Source organism: Schistocerca serialis, chromosome 1, assembly GCF_023864345.2.
Source record: "Schistocerca serialis cubense isolate TAMUIC-IGC-003099 chromosome 1, iqSchSeri2.2, whole genome shotgun sequence".
Taxonomy (NCBI): Eukaryota; Metazoa; Arthropoda; class Insecta; order Orthoptera; family Acrididae; genus Schistocerca; species Schistocerca serialis.
Genome location: NC_064638.1, coordinates 724,731,436 through 724,750,102, shown reverse-complemented (window position 1 = coordinate 724,750,102; position 18,667 = coordinate 724,731,436). Strand labels below are relative to the sequence as shown.

At 44.1% G+C, this 18,667-nt stretch overlaps 3 non-coding genes across 3 annotated transcripts; 2 read left to right on the top strand and 1 right to left on the bottom strand.

Annotated features, from left to right (window-relative positions):
- The first annotated feature begins 1,246 nt into the window (after nucleotides 1-1,246).
- On the top strand, nucleotides 1,247-1,321 carry Trnai-uau (transfer RNA isoleucine (anticodon UAU)). Its single transcript has one exon. It is a non-coding gene; the product is annotated as a tRNA-Ile (tRNA).
- A 10,878-nt stretch (nucleotides 1,322-12,199) lies between these two features.
- Nucleotides 12,200-12,272, bottom strand: Trnaa-agc (transfer RNA alanine (anticodon AGC)). The gene has a single exon. It is a non-coding gene; the product is annotated as a tRNA-Ala (tRNA).
- A 169-nt stretch (nucleotides 12,273-12,441) lies between these two features.
- Trnaa-agc (transfer RNA alanine (anticodon AGC)) lies at nucleotides 12,442-12,514 on the top strand. Its single transcript has one exon. It is a non-coding gene; the product is annotated as a tRNA-Ala (tRNA).
- The last annotated feature ends 6,153 nt before the right edge of the window (nucleotides 12,515-18,667 follow it).

The window sequence follows — 18,667 nt, the reverse complement described above, 5'->3', positions numbered from 1 at the left end:
AAGTAAAAACGGCATTATAAGTGGAAATTTCGATATGACGCCTTCTATAAGACGAAAAATATGACACATGGTATGACAACTTTCTGCCACAGTGAACAGTTACTGTTATCTAAATTCTGTCGCATTTAACCTCATTCATTCAGCCTTTACCAAAAGTTTAATGTTAACTGCCTTATTGGGAATAGTTTTTCTGATCTTACGAATTCACGAAATATTATTAACTATTGTGTTTTCATTTTATGTGACTGACATTGTATTATTGTCCATTTTAAACGATTCATATTGTATTCTCTCATATACTGTTACTTGTACGTATATATTGTTAAAAATAACCCAGAATATATTCATCATTCTTCATGAGATTGCTGCCACCAGGTGGCACTCTTCTGCATTACTCTATTAGCCCAACTGGTATCCGGCAGTACGTAGGCTGCAGCCAACTCAGATATATGCGGCACTTGTTGATGTGTGCCACACCGGTATGACTCTGTGTTGCCACGAGGACATTGTTACCTTTTTCAGTGTTTTACTCTCTCTTCATTATTAGGTACTGTTTTATCAGGTATATATTGGAATTTATAAATGTAATTTAATAATTTATTTAAAAGGTTTTTTTTTATTTCGTATTCATAGTCCGTTACGATGGTACAACAACAAATGTGCTGTTTATCGCCCAGTATGATTTCATAACCTGCACTTGAGTGTACATCAAAAAGAACTTAGGTGAAATCGTTAATTCACTATTACAGCTACAATATTTTTGTAACCTTGCACATCTGAACATGGCAGCTTACCCCGCCGAAACTAGTAATGCAGTGTACTTACATGCGATTAAGGCAATAAAACATCGTATCTGAAGCTTTCTTTACATTGAAAAGGAAATGGTTCAAACAAAGGTTGCTTTGTTCCAATTTGTACTCCATAACTAATTTGAGAGCTGCTGTTGTGGGCGTCTGAATGGTGCGCCACCCTGGAGCTAATGAAGATGGCGTCTGTTCTTTCGGACATGTCCGAAAGAACAGATGCCATCTTCATATCGTTTAAGGCTAACCGGCTGATGACCTTCTTCAGTGCGGATGCACACGATTTGCCTGAACTCTCACGGGACTCGGTGGATTGTCTGCCGCGAGTAATGGGTATAATGGCAGGGGCACTACGAATGTAGTGTGCGGACTATAAGTTAAGAATGTGGATCTCACGGGAGAGCGTGCCGGCGATAAATCCCTGCAGTCGCTCGATCGTCTGTGCCTTCGGTGGCTCAGATGGATAGAGCGTCTGTCATATAAGCAGGAGATCCCGGGTTCGAGTCCCGGTCGGGGCACACATTTTCAACTGTCCACGTTGATGTACACTCCTGGAAATTGAAATAAGAACACCGTGAATTCATTGTCCCAGGAAGGGGAAACTTTATTGACACATTCCTGGGGTCAGATACATCACATGATCACACTGACAGAACCACAGGCACATAGACACAGGCAACAGAGCATGCACAATGTCGGCATTAGTACAGTGTATATCCACCTTTCGCAGCAATGCAGGCTGCTATTCTCCCATGGAGACGATCGTAGAGATGCTGGATGTAGTCCTGTGGAACGGCTTGCCATGCCATTTCCACCTGGCGCCTCAGTTGGACCAGCGTTCGTGCTGGACGTGCAGACCGCGTGAGACGACGCTTCATCCAGTCCCAAACATGCTCAATGGGGGACAGATCCGGAGATCTTGCTGGCCAGGGTAGTTGACTTACACCTTCTAGAGCACGTTGGGTGGCACGGGATACATGCGGACGTGCATTGTCCTGTTGGAACAGCAAGTTCCCTTGCCAGTCTAGGAATGGTAGAACGATGGGTTCGATGACGGTTTGGATGAACCGTGCACTATTCAGTGTCCCCTCGACGATCACCAGTGGTGTACGGCCAGTGTAGGAGATCGCTCCCCACACCATGATGCCGGGTGTTGGCCCTGTGTGCCTCGGTCGTATGCAGTCCTGATTGTGGCGCTCACCTGCACGGCGCCAAACACGCATACGACCATCATTGGCACCAAGGCAGAAGCGACTCTCATCGCTGAAGACGACACGTCTCCATTCGTCCCTCCATTCACGCCTGTCGCGACACCACTGGAGGCGGGCTGCACGATGTTGGGGCGTGAGCGGAAGACGGCCTAACGGTGTGCGGGACCGTAGCCCAGCTTCATGGAGACGGTTGCGAATGGTCCTCGCTGATACCCCAGGAGCAACAGTGTCCCTAATTTGCTGGGAAGTGGCGGTGCGGTCCCCTACGGCACTGCGTAGGATCCTACGGTCTTGGCGTGCATCCGTGCGTCGCTGCGGTCCGGTCCCAGGTCGACGGGCACGTGCACCTTCCGCCGACCACTGGCGACAACATCGATGTACTGTGGAGACCTCACGCCCCACGTGTTGAGCAATTCGGCGGTACGTCCACCCGGCCTCCCGCATGCCCACTATACGCCCTCGCTCAAAGTCCGTCAACTGCACATACGGTTCACGTCCACGCTGTCGCGGCATGCTACCAGTGTTAAAGACTGCGATGGAGCTCCGTATGCCACGGCAAACTGGCTGACACTGACGGCGGCGGTGCACAAATGCTGGGCAGCTAGCGCCATTCGACGGCTAACACCGCGGTTCCCGGTGTGTCCGCTGTGCCGTGCGTGTGATCATTGCTTGTACAGCCCTCTCGCAGTGTGCGGAGCAAGTATGGTGGGTCTGACACACCGGTGTCAATGTGTTCTTTTTTCCATTTCCAGGAGTGTATATCAATGCCCGTCAGCAGATAATGGTATTGACTTAATTGTAATTTCACCTGGGAGCGTAGTCCACTCTCTGACGGGGATGGAGAGAACGTTGCTTCTCCGTTGCCTCGACGCCGTTGGTGTCCGTGGTGAGTGGTTTCAACTTCTGGGTGGCCGCAGCTGCAGCTCCATAATTAGGATTCCATCCATTACCGTCGAAGGAAAGTGTTATTTGTGAGTTCATAGCTGTTAACTTTTCCGGAAATAGCCGTTGTACAGCTGGACTTTATTGTTGTTTATTTTATTTATTTATATTTTATTCTTTGCCTCTCAGTCCTGTAATCAAGCAAGCTGTCAAGCTGGAATTCGACGTTATCACTAATAACAGACTAAAACACAGGATGGTCCTAAAGTCTTTGTAAAAATATACATATTTATTTTACAAGTTGTGGTTTATGACAAATGAAGGAACAAATCATCAAGTTTGTTTGCATATCTTTGTTGCAGGTAGAAACTGAGTAGAGAGCACTACAATCGTCATCGTAAAATGGCGTCCCGCGAGAAGACGCAGTGTGTTCCGTGGTACCGCGAGAGAAAAATCCCCAATTACTGTGCGGCGAAATTTTTGAAGGCAATACGAAAGAGAAGCATCAGACAGAAGGCGTATTGTTGCATGGTACATGAAGTTTAAACACACCGACAATGTGTTGGACCTTCCGCGAATAGGGCAGCCTTCGGTCGGTGAATAGAGTGTAAGAGCTCTGCAACAGGCGTTGTTTAGAAGCCCTTCTAAGTCTATTCGATGCGCATCTCGTGAATTAGGACCACAGTGCAAAGAATTCTACACAACAAATTACATCTACAAGCATATAAGGACTAGACAAAGCACGTGTTATAGCCAGATGATGGAAACTGTCGACCAGCTTTTGCGACTGAGATAGTGGCACGAATCAACAGCAGCAACGAGTATCTTCGACGAATTTGTTTTTCAGAATAGGATACTTCCCCTATCCTCACACAATGTGAGGATAGGGTTTGAAAAGTCCACACGTTGTCATAGATCACTTTAGGGATGACCCTAAAATGAATGTGTGGTGCGGTTTAATGCGGAACAGCGTCATTGGCACTTTATTTTTTGTCGAAAAATCAGTAACAGCTAACATTTATCTGGCTAGATCTGTTTACGGAAGAGCAACTGAGAGACTTTCAGCCAGATATGATTTTACAAGAAGATGGTGCACCACCGCTTTGGGGATTGGATATTAGAAATTTTCCAAATGAGACGTTTCCTGACAGTTGGGTTGGACGTGATGGTCTAACTGTCTACCCTGCAAAATCACCAGACATAATTTCTTTTTCTGGGGCTATGTAAAGAACAAGGTTTATGCTACGCATGTAGCTCATATGGATATAATTAGAAGGGGGACAGCAGATGCTGTTGCTGGTTTATCACAAGAAATATTGTCAAACTTACGGCGTAAAATCGAATATCGATTAGACGTTCTTCGAGCAACGAACGGCGCACATGTTAAAGTTTATCGATATCATAATAAAAGCTTGGTGATTTATTCTTTCATTTGTCACAAACCAAAAATTTGTAAGTTTTTTAATATTGATAATTACACAAAGACTTTAGGCCCAGCCTGTATATCCTATTCAGTTTTAGCATAATTGTGACCAACTTCCACCTTGAAAACTTGACTAATCACAATGAGAAACAAGTTACAAAAAGAGAAATATAAGCAAACAAAGTAAAACCAATAAACACTAGCTACGGAGCTTTTTTTTTCAGAAAAAGCGCTACAGACCCATATGCAATGTATTCTTACTACTACCTAATTTCTTGTGAGACCCACAAGGGAGCTATATCACTGAATCTGTCACATACGTATAAATCTGTTATTCTGGAGCAAAAAATAACTAGTTCTATTTAAAAAAAACCGCTTCTGTCTGTTGCATATTTTTAGACTATGTCATTCAAGATTTTTTGTTAGCTCAAGCGAATAGGACTTCTGGAATCAAACAACCTCTCTCTGCACCACTCTCCTGTCACATCAAAATTAACATTGTAATTGCAGATTCCAAAGACGTCCTATGCAAGGTGTTAAAAATTTTCCATATTTTCATAGGTGGTAGTACGGATAAAAACAAGGAAAAATATTATGGAGACGTGTGCTCTGAAAGACGTACCTTACGAGCTATGAGCACTCGTTCATCTTCGCTGCTGTGAAACAAATCTCTTCTATTGCAAGATCTCTGCTATTTCGAACGACCTACAGAATGCAGTAAACAAGCCAGAACACATTATTCTGTCAGAGGCTGAAAAATTACCCAATCAGTTGCAAATAAAGGTTTATTAGCCCTTGACCTGGGTTTCGATATTTGTAAAAATATCTTCTTCAGAAGTAGTGGGCATTGTTACATCACATGATGGTACATAAGAGGCCCACTACTTCTGAAGAAGGTATTTCTACGAATGTCGACACCTAGGTCAATGGCTAATAAATCTTTATTTGCAACTGATTGGCTGATTTTTCAACCTCTTCAAATTTACACAGTTCTGTTTCGCAGTAATGTTTAAGATTATTCTGTTACTCTGAAACGGAAGCCCGCATCTCGTGGTCGTGCGGTAGCGTTCTCGCTTCCCACGCCCGGGTTCCCGGGTTCGATTCCCGGCGGGGTCAGGGATTTTCTCTGCCTCGTGATGGCTGGGTGTTGTGTGCTGTCCTTAGGTTAGTTAGGTTTAATTAGTTCTAAGTTCTAGGCGACTGATGACCTCAGCAGTTGAGTCGCATAGTGCTCAGAGCCATTTGAACCATTTTGAAACGGCAGAGCTTTTAATGTAATCTGCTTGCTATTACATACGACCTGCTCATTAAGTCATCGCTAAACAATGTACACAGTATGGTGTCTATTCATAGTATGCCATGCTTCTTTCCGGCGTCCTGGGGAATCAGCCACTCTCTGAAAACTCTAGGATGGTCACGGACGCTCTGGCAAGCACTGAAGACACGTTCCTGCAGTATTTATACATAATTAATGGGGTCTTGCGTACACCAGAGATTTCAAGAGACTCCACAACCAAAAGCCCAAGGGTTTAAGATCAGGGGAACGAGTTAGCTCAGACCAATTCATTGCATGTTAAGGGACAGGCAAGTCATTTGAAAGGAACTGTCGGTGCCTTGCATACATTAACTGAAAATCGGTGCTGACGCCTTTCTTCTTCAACTGCGTGTGGAGGCATAGCAACATTTTATGTGGAATCGCCCAGACCAGAGGAAGACTATCCCTAATAGATGCCGTACACAAGTTCCAGGATCTTTTTTCCACTCGTGCAATACTCGTTCCTCCACAACAGGCGTACGAAGGTGTGAGATCTGCTACGATCTGACGTTGTTGGAGCTGTGAAGCAGAGTCTAGTCGCTAGAAAAGACAGGTGAATAATTGTGCAGATGGTACTCTGTGTTGTGGATATTTTTCAGTATACAGGACGCGGACTCGACAGTTCCTTCCATTTGCCAGACCATAACAGAAGATCATACCTGCCGTTTCCTGAGCGGAATAATAGGTTTTGCTATGCTGGTAAGTGCAAAGATAAAACTAAAATGTAAAAGCATTTCACAAATGAAAACTATAATGTGCTTATGGTACGTTTTGTCGACAGTCCCCGTTTGGGGAGCTGAGCCTACCGGTGTTAGGCCGTTTATTTGATGCCACTTCGGAGATTTTCACGTCGATGATTACGAAACATGAGAACCCCACACATACACACAAACACACACATACACACACACACACACACACACACAGACACACACACACACAGACAGACAACCGGTCTCGAGCGGCGCCTGCACACGAGTTAATTTCTTTTTCCACAGCACCTCCGTACTTCCACGGCTACTTTGCTTGTATACCGCGGAAGGGAAAACGCTAAGTTCCTAGGACAACGGTTGAGCCCAAATTTACGCTTTTTGCTGAACAGTGTTGGCAGCACTCTGTGTTGTGTGGCGGACGCAGAAGAGGACGTGTCAACAGCTCTTTCCACCCGAAGAGAGAGTGGCAGACAGAGAACGTGTTACTACCAGTCAGAGGAAGTAAATACGCCCAAATCTGGTGTGACTGAAATGGACAGTGTTACACCATATGTACCAGTCCGATATTTAGCAATCTTTGTGCACACTTTATTTACACAGGGTAGGCAAGAATTAACTCCCTATGAAATTGTTTATAACTTTTTAATACTTAACTAATTTTCATGAAATACAAAACTTTTTTTTGCTACAATGGTAGAGTTCGTTATATTAGGTCATTGCAGATATCAGTGGAGGACCATGGCGCAACGTGTGAGCTTGCGTGAGCGGGCTCAGCTGGCACCCCGGTACGAAGTATGGCGACCTGTGTTACAAGTACAGAGATGGTGGTGAAGTGTGAAAGGACCTCGTGCTTCGGTAGGTACAAAGACCATAAGCAATTGCCACTCGAAGCTAAAGAACACAGGTTCTGTATCAGATGTTATAAGAAGAGGTCGACCACCATCATCCTGGACGGAGGAAAGCGTGCAAGTGGTTCGGGAAATGTTCACTCGAAATCCGTAGAAATCACAAAGATAGGATTTCGTGAAAATGGTTTAACGCGACACACAGTCCGATCTGTTCTGAAGAAAGAATTGAACTGCCGTCCGTCGGAACCATATTACTGCCAGAAGATTGTGATTGTCGGTTGGAATATGGGTAGATGCCGTAATATGCTGTTGTCAGATGAAGCCATACTTCATGTAGGGCTGTTTCGTTCAGCGGCACAATTGTCATCACCGGGGAACTGAGGATCCAGGGATGGTTGTTGAACAAAGCCACCATCGCCCAAAAGTTCGTTGTGGTGCGACATGATATCCACGAAAGTTGTCGTCCATATCTCATTCGGGACACAATGAATAGAGAACAGTACCTTGATATCCTCGAAAATTCTGTTCCACATGCGACAATTACAATAACAATCGTTATGCAAGATGGGGCCCCGCCTCACTCCACGTATCCTGTGCGCGCGTAGCTCGACACCTATGTTCCAGCACGCTAGTTGAGACTTCGTGGCCCAATCGAATGGCCAGCGAGGAGTCTTTACCTAGCGCCCTGCGATTTCTTCCTTTGGGTGGTGGGCGAAAGTGGAAATTTGTCTCAGAAAGCCAAAAACTCTTGATGAACTGCAGTAGTAAATTTGCCAGGTTCTTGGAAATGCACCGCTGTATTATCTGCAGAAATCTGTCGCAGACATCCACATCCGTTAACGGAAATTTGTAGATAATGATGGTGCTTATGCTGAATTTTAGCATTCCGTAACTGTACCATTGTAAGGAACAAAATGTTTTTTTGTTTCATGAAAATTGGTTGAGTATTAGATAAGTTGTGAATAATTTTTAATAAATAGTTCAATCTCGCCAACGCTGTATAACGGATATTAAACGGATAATTAAACTTCCATTTCATTCTCAAATGATTTCCATAATCAACATCAGTATGAGGCAAGAATACACTTTTTCATTTGGTGCGGCATGCAAGAAAACATCTTCCGAATGTCACAATGACGAATTTCTTGCCATGCCTGAAACCCAAGCTGGTCAGCTGATGAGGACGCTGGTTGGAGGCTGGTAAGAAAGTGGACGTCTTTCCTTTGTATCGCAGACAAGCTCTGTGGTGACAAAGCAAATGACAAGGCATGTCACTCAGTGATCCGTACAGTCCTCAAGGCGTTTGTGATGCTAACTCAAGCGTGGGTTTTGCGTTATCCTGTTGGAATTGGCCTATGCTATGTGGTACCATGGTCATTAAGGTTGTCACCACAGGATCTACCGTTCTTCAGTCGTACTTGCGAGAATTCAGCCTCCCTTCAACAATTGTCAAATCAATCCTACTGTCATATCCTACAATGATTTCGTGAACTGGAGAGGTATGAAGTAGAGAATTGCTGCGTTGCTTCCTGTTGCCCTTTTGGCAGGTCGTCTAAGGGCACCTTGGCATCGCTCTGTCCGCCACAATCAGGAGCAAGAGTCAACGTCGAACAATAGAAAATGCGACTCAATGTTTCAGTTGACTCTGGTTCCACACCATTCAAACCTCTGCTATCTGTAGTATGGCGTCAGTGGTAAACGACACGTGACAACTCGAAATCTCGACCACAGTATCTGGGCAGGGTGTTCGCAGCGCAAGACATTCAGTTTCAGTCATTGTTTTCTGTACAGACCGTCTGAAATGTTTGAGGATCACTTCGATTAGTGAACAATCATGTGTAGCCTTCAGTATTTGGTGCTTTACTGTTGCTCATTTAATGGAGCGGGGAAGGAGCTTTGCGCGTTAATTTTGGTCCTTACGAAGCGTGAGTGAGTAACACGGAGCCTGATTAGGAATAGCATTGATTTAGATTTACATATTGGCCTTCATCGCTATGTTATCGTTCTTTTTATCATCACTCCGAGAGACTGGTTTGATGCAGCCACCCACTATCCTGTGTAAGTTTCTTCATCTGTGCATAGCTACTGCAAACTGTATCCATTTGATCCTGCTTACTGCAGTCAAGCTTTGGTCCCCTTCTACAGTTTTTATCCCCCATAGTTCTCTCCATTACCAGCGTTACTATTTCCTGATGACTCAAGATGTGTGCTATCATCTAATCCCTTCTTCAAAACAACAATCCAAAACTGAATTATTTCCACCTTTAATAACGTTATTATATTCAGCCTGTCAGGAAGGACCTGTTCTCACTGAATCGAAGAAGACACTCAAAAACTTAAGTTTCACATATAATACAATTCTGGAGCATATTCCGAGTCGAAACGTAATGATCCACCTGGTATTAAAAACAGACTTCTACATGTAACAAACAATGATGATGAAGATGTCAACTGTCCTCGCTCACACTTGATATTGTGGAATCCTTTGGTTGAGGTAACGAGCTACGTCCGTGCTATCTTCTTGTTTTGTAACAATGGCTTGGTGAGAAATATTAGCAACAATTTCAAATTTCCCGCAGATGATGGGGTTGTGTAAGAACAAATAATACCCGGAAAAGTAAGTTGCCAAATCGTGATTCCGCACAGGCTCAGATTTCTGGAGGTGGCTCTTGCTTTAAAGAAGCTAAAAATTATATCTACAACTACATGCCTGCTCTACAATTCACAATTAAGTGCCTGGCAGAGGGTTCTACGAACCACCTTCGAACTATTTCTACACCGTTTCATTCTCTAACAGCGAGTGGGAAAAATGAACAGTTAAACCTTTCTGTAGGAGCCCCGATTTCTCTCGTTTTATTGTGATCGTTTCTCCCCATGCAGTCTCGAGGCAATAAAATATTTTCACATTCAGAGAAGAAAATTGGTGATTGAAATTTCATGAAAAGATCTCGCCGCAAGGAAAAACGCTTTGTTTCAGTGATTGCCATTCCAACAATCTTTCCATGTCCGTGACAGTCTCTACTCTATTTCGCTATAAATTGATTACAAAACGAGCTGCCCTTCTTTGAACTTCTTCGATGCAGTCGTATGTGGTAAGGATCACATACAGCACAGCAATACTCTAGCACTGGATGAACAAGGGTAGTGTACGCAGTTCCTTTAGTAAACCTGTAGCATCTTCTAAATGTTCTGGCAATAAAAAGTAGTCCTTGATATGCGTTCCCCACAACATGATTTATGTGATCACTCCAACTTAAGTAATTATAATTCCTAGATATTTAGTCGAACTGACAGGCTTTAAATTTTTTGTGATTTATCGTGTGATCGAAATTTAACGGGTTTCTTTTTGTACTCACGTAGATGACCTCAAACTTTTCGTTACTGAGAGACTATTGACACTTTTCACACCATTCAGTTATCCTGTCTAAGCAATTTTGCAATTGGTTTTGATCTTTTGATGAGTGTATAATATGGTAAATGCAGCATCATCTGCCAACAATCTAAGAGGGCTACTCAGACTGTCCCCTAAATCGTTTATATACACTGGGAACAGCAGAGGGCCTATAATACTTCCCTGAGGAACACTGGATGTCACTTCGTTTTATTCGAGGATTTTCCGCCATTTACTACATACTGTGACTTTCCTGAGAAGAAATCTCGGATCCAGTCGCACAAATCAAGCGATACACCGTAGACTCGGAATCTAATTAAAAGTCTTTTTTGAGGAACGCTGTCAAAAGCGTTCTGGAAATCTAGAAATATGGAATCAGTCTGAGATCCACAGTTGATAGCACTCGTTACTTCGTGTGAATAAAGAGCTAGCTGTGTTTCAATAGAACTATATTTTCTGAAGCGGTGATGACTGTGTGTCTAGGTAATTCAAAATGTTCGAACCAAGTACTAATCCGAAAATCTTACTACAAATCGATATATATGTCCCTGAACTTAAAATACTGTGGTAATTGACTAAATGATTAATATTGAAGAAATTAATGTCATACAAATATATATAAGTCAGTATGGAATAAATACAAAAATTTCATTATGGTTGTAAGAAGCTGCAGGTATCCTTTTGCACTATAATACTACAGTACAGGATCGATATTAAGCAGCTGTGTTGGGAGATTTGTGAGAAACGTGTGAGTAATTAAGTACGACGTGAATTGTCACAGGCTTCTTTTACTATCTGCAGCAGGCACAGGAGGGCTGAAATACAGTATATCTGGCAGAGGTTTCATCAAAGACTCACATTTATTCAACACTCCACCCTGAAGTGGAATGGGAAGGAATCTAAATTTACGGTACAATAAAAAATCCTTTTCACCACAAACTTCGCAAAATAAGTGCGAATGCACAAGTAAAAGAGAAACAAAAAAATTGCCTCGTCGTCACCGAGTGATTCACGTCTAACATGAATTTTGCTTAAATCGATCTTTGACAAAAGCAACGTAAGGCTATTTGCATTTTTATGCTCGATATCTTCAACTTTCTAATTTTATACCTTTTGTAGAACAAACGCTGAAGTTTAGGAGAATAAATTGCATCTGTTAGTGAGAAACTGCAGTTATCAGATTTATCTGGAAACTACGATGTTACCAAAGCTGAGCCAACCGACTTCAATGTCTCCAAAATAAAGCTCCTGTTAATATACGTCATCTGAAGTTGGGCATCGAAAGTAAGTTAACTGAACAAGAAATGAATTCAAAGTATTCGTCTCGAATCGCGATACTCTTACTAGTTAAGCCGGAATTTCTATACATTTTGTATAAAGCTGTGTGCTTCTAAACACTGAGTCTGCAAAATGGTGATATTGACTACTGACTCTGTAATAGCTCCCGGTTCTTATAGCTCCAGTGAGTTGTAACGCTACTGGTGTCATTTTATTCGCAGACGTTATCCATTTACATAGAATCCAGACTATATACGATAAATTCATTTTTATACCAGTTTCATTCTTACACTTAGGTAAGTTATCTGAATGACAAAATGATGCAAAAACATTACTGGAGGCGCCGGGTATCGATCCCGGTACCTCTCACATGCTAAGCGAGCGCTCTACCATCTGAGCTACGCCCCCAAGATGGAAGCAGGTCTAACTTGGCATTAGGGCGTGCTTCGTTACGCAGCCAACCTGTTACTCGGCCAGCTCTGGTGAAACCTGTTGGGTGTGGCCGCCGCCCGGCGCCGCTGAGTCTGCGGCTGCCAAACTGTTACGGAGAAAGTGTAAAGAGTTAAGTCCAGCGGCTGGGGGCGTAGCTCAGATGGTAGAGCGCTCGTTTAGCATGTGAGAGGTACCGGGATCGATACCCGGCGCCTCCAGGAACCTCCTTTTTCACTCCTTTTGTTACCTCCAGTTCTAACGGCTGCAGACAATGTAGTAATTTTTCTTACGCCGAGAAGTTAAGTTCAATGAGATACCTCCTGCTCATACTTTGTGTTCAGCGGATGAGCAGGTGGAATTCTACTCGTGTTTCTGTAGGTAGAGCACGCGAAGTCGGGACGGAAGACTTGTCTTCACACAGAGGTGGACGGTTTCGCCGAAATGTCCGTCAGACCGACAAGCCTGTGAACCGGCGCCTAAATGTTAGGGGAGACATTGAACTGAGACAATAATGGCATGTGATCCGATTCATCTTACTTTTTTCTAACCTGAAATGTATCTAGTAGTTTCAGCACTATTGAAGCAACAGAAACAGAAAACTACACCACTGGCCATTAAAATTGCTACACCACGAAGATGACGTGCTACAGACGCGAAATTTAACCGACAGGAAGAAGATGCTGTGATATGCAAATGATTAGCTTTTCAGAGCATTCACACAAGACTGGCACCGGTGGCGACACCTACAACGTGTTGACGTGAGGAAAGTTTCCAACCGATTTCTCATATACAAACAGCAGTTGACGGGCGCTGCCTGGTGAAACGTTGTTGTGATGCCTCGTGTAAGGAGGAGAAATGCGTACCATCACGTTTCCGACTTTGATAAAGGTCGGATTGTAGCCCGTCGCGATTGCGGTTTATCGTATCGCGACATTGCTGCTCGCGTTGGTCGAGATTCGATGAGTATTAGCAGAATATGGAATCGGTGGGTTCAAGAGGGTAATACAGAATGCCGTGATGGATCCCAACGGCTACGTATTACTAGCAGTCGAGACGACAGGCATCTTATCCGCATGGCTGTAACGGATCGTGCAGCCACGTCTCGATCCCTGAGTCAACAGATGGGGACGTTTGCAAGACATCAACCATTTGCACGAACAGTTCGACTACGTTTGCAGCAACATGGACTATCAGCTCGGAGACCCATGGCCGCGGTTACCCTTGACGCTGCATCACAGACAGGAGCGCTTGCGATTGTGTACTCAACGACGAACATGGGTGCACGAATGACAAAACGTCATTTTTTCGGATGAATCCAGGTTCTGTTTACAGTATCATCATGGTCGCATCCGTGTTTGGCGACATCGCGGTGAACGCACATTGGAAGCGTGTATTCGTCATCGCCATAATGGCGTATCACCCAGCCCCAGCGTGATGGTATGGAGTGCCATTGGTTACACGTCTCGATCACCTCTTGTTCGCATTGACGGCGCTTTGAACAATGGACATTACATTTCAGATGTGTTACGACCCGTGGCTCTACCCTTCATTCGATCCCTGCGAAACCCTACATTTCAGCAGGATAATGCACGACCGCATGTTGCAGGTCCTGTACGGGCCTTTCTGCATACAGTAAATGTTCGACTGCTGTCCTGGCCAGCACTTTCTCCAGATCTCTGACCAATTGAAAACGTCTGGCCAATGGTGGCTCGTCACAATATGTCACTCATTTCTCTCGATGAACTGTGGTACCGTGTTGAATCTGCGTGGGCCGCTGTACCTGTACACGCCATCCAAGCTCTGTTTGACTCAATGCCCAGGCGTTTCAATGTCGTTATTACGGCCAGAAGTGGTTGTTATGGGTACTGATTTCTCAGGATCTATGCACCCAAATTGCGTGAAAATGTAATCAGATGTCAGTTCTAGTATAATATATTTGTCCAATGAATACCCGCTTGTCATCTGCATTTCTTTTTGGTGTAGCAATTTTAATGGCCAGTAGTGTAAAAAAAAGAAAAGAGAACAGTCGATAGAAGAAAATGATATTTCCGTGTTCTGGTGTCCGATTTTTGTGACATTAGTCTATGCGGCGTGCCACTAGGTTATGCTTTTTTCCACTCAAAATACGCCTTCATTTTAATTAGCACATACTACAGGCACGGAAATCCTGAAGTATCAGTTTCATACTGTTCGGTCAAGGAGTTCATGGTGTAACACTCCCCAATTCCATCAAATCAGTTACGGGACACCTAATGTTCTGGAAAAATCAGAAGGTTGTGTTTGGCCACTGTACCCAACGAAAACACGTAACAGTGAGAAGAACAACTTAGCTACACGACAGCTCATATTTGTTATTTGTGAGCTATCTAACCATGAATAAGTTGCAGAACAATTAAGGAATCTTGAAATATAAGTCAGGTCTGAGTATAGAATAGTCTTATTTGCTCTTTGTAATACACACAGTTCACGTGAAACTGACAGGTAACTAAGTTCTCTAAAATCTCAATAGAAATTACACAAAATGACGCTAACCCTGTTGTGGGGAGACGTCCCAAGTTATATGGAAGACTATGTGGAGAAAATGCAACAAGATTATCTCATCTGGGCAACTCGCGGATTCAGTGTTAACGAGGCGAAAGAGAGCAAAAATTATAACACACGCCGATTGGCCGAACAAGTAAGCTGAGACTACAAAACGCACATTAACAAGCAAGCGGTTGGTATTGGCCTGCAGCAGTGTTTCATAATCAGCCAAAATCTTTGCACCAAGCACTGCGGCGGGGACGACTCATTCAACTAGATACACACTCATTTTGCACGAAAGCAAGTGACTATCTTATGTTTCTCAGGCAGCACCATGGCATCCCGTGCTTTGATGTTTGTGCAGAAAAGGCAAGAAATGTCATGTTAAATTATTCTTTTGGTACAGCAGTGGGGACACAAGTCTCCGCCCTCAGCGAGGACAGGTGGCGGCTCTGCCCAACAAAAGCATTAAGCAGGCCGCAGCCCCACCGCTGCGAAACTGCTCAACTCCCCCGGAGAGGCTCGCCTTCGTAATGAGACTTACTCACTACCTTCTGCCAACAAAAGTGAACTAGAGACCGCGCTAGGAACTCACCGTCCCAGCGCGGAAAAAAGCAAAACTTTCCTCCCAAGCGAATATGCCCAGTACTCTCAATAAAAGTAGCTACGAAACAGCAGCAGAAAAATGAATCAATATTGCATAGAAATATGTGACACTCAAGTCACAGTTATTAAAATAGTACTTTGTAATGTTCGTTAGTTGCAGATTTACTGCAATGCTGGACATTTGTAGGTTGCTGGCATTCAAAGCAGTGACCCTTAAACGGTTCTGTCTCTGTGAAACAAAGCAACAATCAGAACAACAGAAACCTGCTTCGACTAAGGTAACATTTGACAGAAATTGCGGTAAATGTAAATGTCGTGTGACTAGGGCCTCCCTTCGGGCAGACCGTTCGCCGGGTACAAGTATTTCGATTTGACGCCACTTCGGCGATTTGCGCGTCGATGGGGATGAAATGATGATGATTAGGACAACACAACACCCAGTCCCTGAGCGGAGAAAATCTCCTACCCAACCGGGAATCGAACCCGGGCCCTTAGGACTGACATTCTGTCGCTCTGACCACTCAGCTACCAGGGGCGGACTGTTCCTGTGGTGATGTCAATCATGCCAACATATGGGAGGAAAACTGTCGCTTTTGTTTTCTCTATAGCTGCGTCAGGATGTTGTTTACACCTGTCATGGCGCTGAGCTGCTTCGACCAAATGCCCGCAGTATCCATTCCATTTAAACATGCGTTAAGTATAATTTGGAACTTAGATCTCAAATATTTCTCGTCTCCGCAGTGCCCTGTACCTTACGGACCGGACTAATTATTAGGCAACGTGTGTACATTGATTACTACCAAATTTTACTTTTAAAAGAGTGTATTAAAACGGCTGATACATAAAGATCCTACTCTTTAGTTCATCGCTATCTGTACAGGGATATCAACAACATATTTTCTGTAAGTACTTCTTTCGTTGTTCATACCTAGTTGTGCACTGCTTGGCTAAAGTACAACCAGAAATTCAGTTGCATTGAAAGAGATACAAAAACTTAACGGATTGAGGAACGCAAGCAAGAGCATTTGCTTTCCGACGTAGAGATAAGAGTATAAAAAGCCAGGCGATCTGCGACACCAGTGAGGACGCAGAGGTCTGTAAGCGAAGAAGCCGGCGGTAGGTGGCTGTTCGTCTCCCTGCGGCCCACAGCTTAAATACTCCCGCGCTGGCTCTCCAGAAACTTCCGCTGAATTTTTAATCAAGTAATTCTAAGCGATAAAACAATTTGCGCCTGAATTATGTATAGAACGGTAATTTAAGTTATCTCTGCAGAATGAGTTTTTCCCAGGGTAGTTTGTTTTTGTTGGGAATTTTTGCAAGAGATCAAGTTCCGACAGATTTTTCTCCAGAGATGGAGAGGGAGATTCGAAGCTAGGGAGCTGTCCGTCTGAGCCTGCGTTAACACTTTACAGAGAGAAAAAAAAAGTTTTAAAGTGATCTGATGTTCTACTTTTGGATTGACTTCTGCGTTACAGATCATTTATTCTGCTTCCATGACCACGAAATTAACATGTATCATCCTCACGTACCCAAGAATTATTTTTCCCATAAACATCACGTCTGTAGTGCATTGATTAGCTCTGCTGACTATGTATGTGCATGTTACGGATTCTATGGCCGCTGACTACTACAGGTTCTTCTGCGACGTGGAGTTCTGGAATGGTGTCCACTCAGCGTCGAAACGTCAGATGGGATATCGACTGAACAAATATAAACAAGCAGTGTGAGAAACCGAAGTGGCGCCCAGAAAAGACCTGCATCGTTGTATTAGTACAAGAAAAAAAAAACATATTAGGAATGCTGGGTCTCTCTACAGTTACGTACATAAAGTTTCACTTCCTTAAATTAGGGCTGGAAATTTAGGGTGACCGTATTACTTTCAAACATAAATACTTTTCTTCTAACTCACAGTGGTTTTGAAGTCCACTCTTACAACAATTAATACAATCTGTTTTGTAGCACTATGGCCAGTCAGTCGCAGCCCAGAGACATACCACGTAGAGGCAGTCCTACCCAAATTGCGTGGTAGGTCTATGAGATATCAAATCATTCTGTCTGACTACGACTTTCCATGTACTTTTCCTGTGATTGAAAGGAACGTCTTCTGGTGAGCAAAAATGCCATCTAAGATCAATCGTTGTGTCTGAGTATTTATTTCTGCAATGTTTGTCTTTCTGAAGGTGTGCCTCCCGACGTAAATTAATAGTAAAGCAGCCAAAAAAAGCATTCACTTTCGGAGCTGCATAATTCTGCTGCTCTTTAAATAAAGTTTTGTATTTCTGTTCTGTGTAACATTATTGTCGGTGAACAGCATTACACTGAGGTGACAAAAATCATGGGCTACCGAAATTCACCTATACAGATGGCGATTGTATTGCGTACATAAATGATGTGACTTCACTAAACCGCTCCAGGCAAATGACGGAATGGTTCCTTTGAAAGGGCACGGCCGACATCCTTCCCCATCCTTCCCTAATCCGATGAGACCTATAACCGCGCTGTCTGGTCACCTCCCACCAAACAACCCAACCCATCGTAAATGATGATGATGATGAAGTCCCAGACGCCTTGACAGGCCGTAGGGGAACGATGCGGAAGACCCGCACCGCCGTACTAGGCAAGGTCCTAGTGATGGTGGTTTTCCACAGCCTTCCTCTGACCATAATGGGGATGGATGATGATGATAGAAACGACACAACAACACCCACTCATCTTGAGGCAGGTGAAAACCCCTAACCCCACCGGGAATCGAACCTGGGACCCCGTGCTCGGGAAGCGAGGACGCTACGCCGAGACCGCGAGCTACGGACGCGTACATAAAAGGCAGTGCATGGCGAAGGCGTCATCTGCACACAGGCGATTCACGTGGAAAGGCTTCCGACGTGATTATGACTGCACGATGGGAACTAACAGACTTTGAACGAGGAATGATAGTTGGAGCTAAACGCATGGCACGTTCCATTTCGGAAATCGTTGGGGATTTCAAGATTCCGAGAGCCACAGTGTCAAGTGCGCGCCGAGAATATCAGGTTGCACGAACAACGCAGTGGCCGACTGCCTTCACTTAACGTCCGAGATCAGTAATGTTTGGCCGGCCGCGGTGGTCTAGCGGTTCTAGGCGCGCAGTCCGGAACCGCGCGACTGCTACGGTCGCAGGTTCGAATCCTGCCTCGGGCATGGATGTGTGTGATGTCCTTAGGTTAGTTAGGTTTAAGTAGTTCTAAGTTCTAGGGGACTGATGA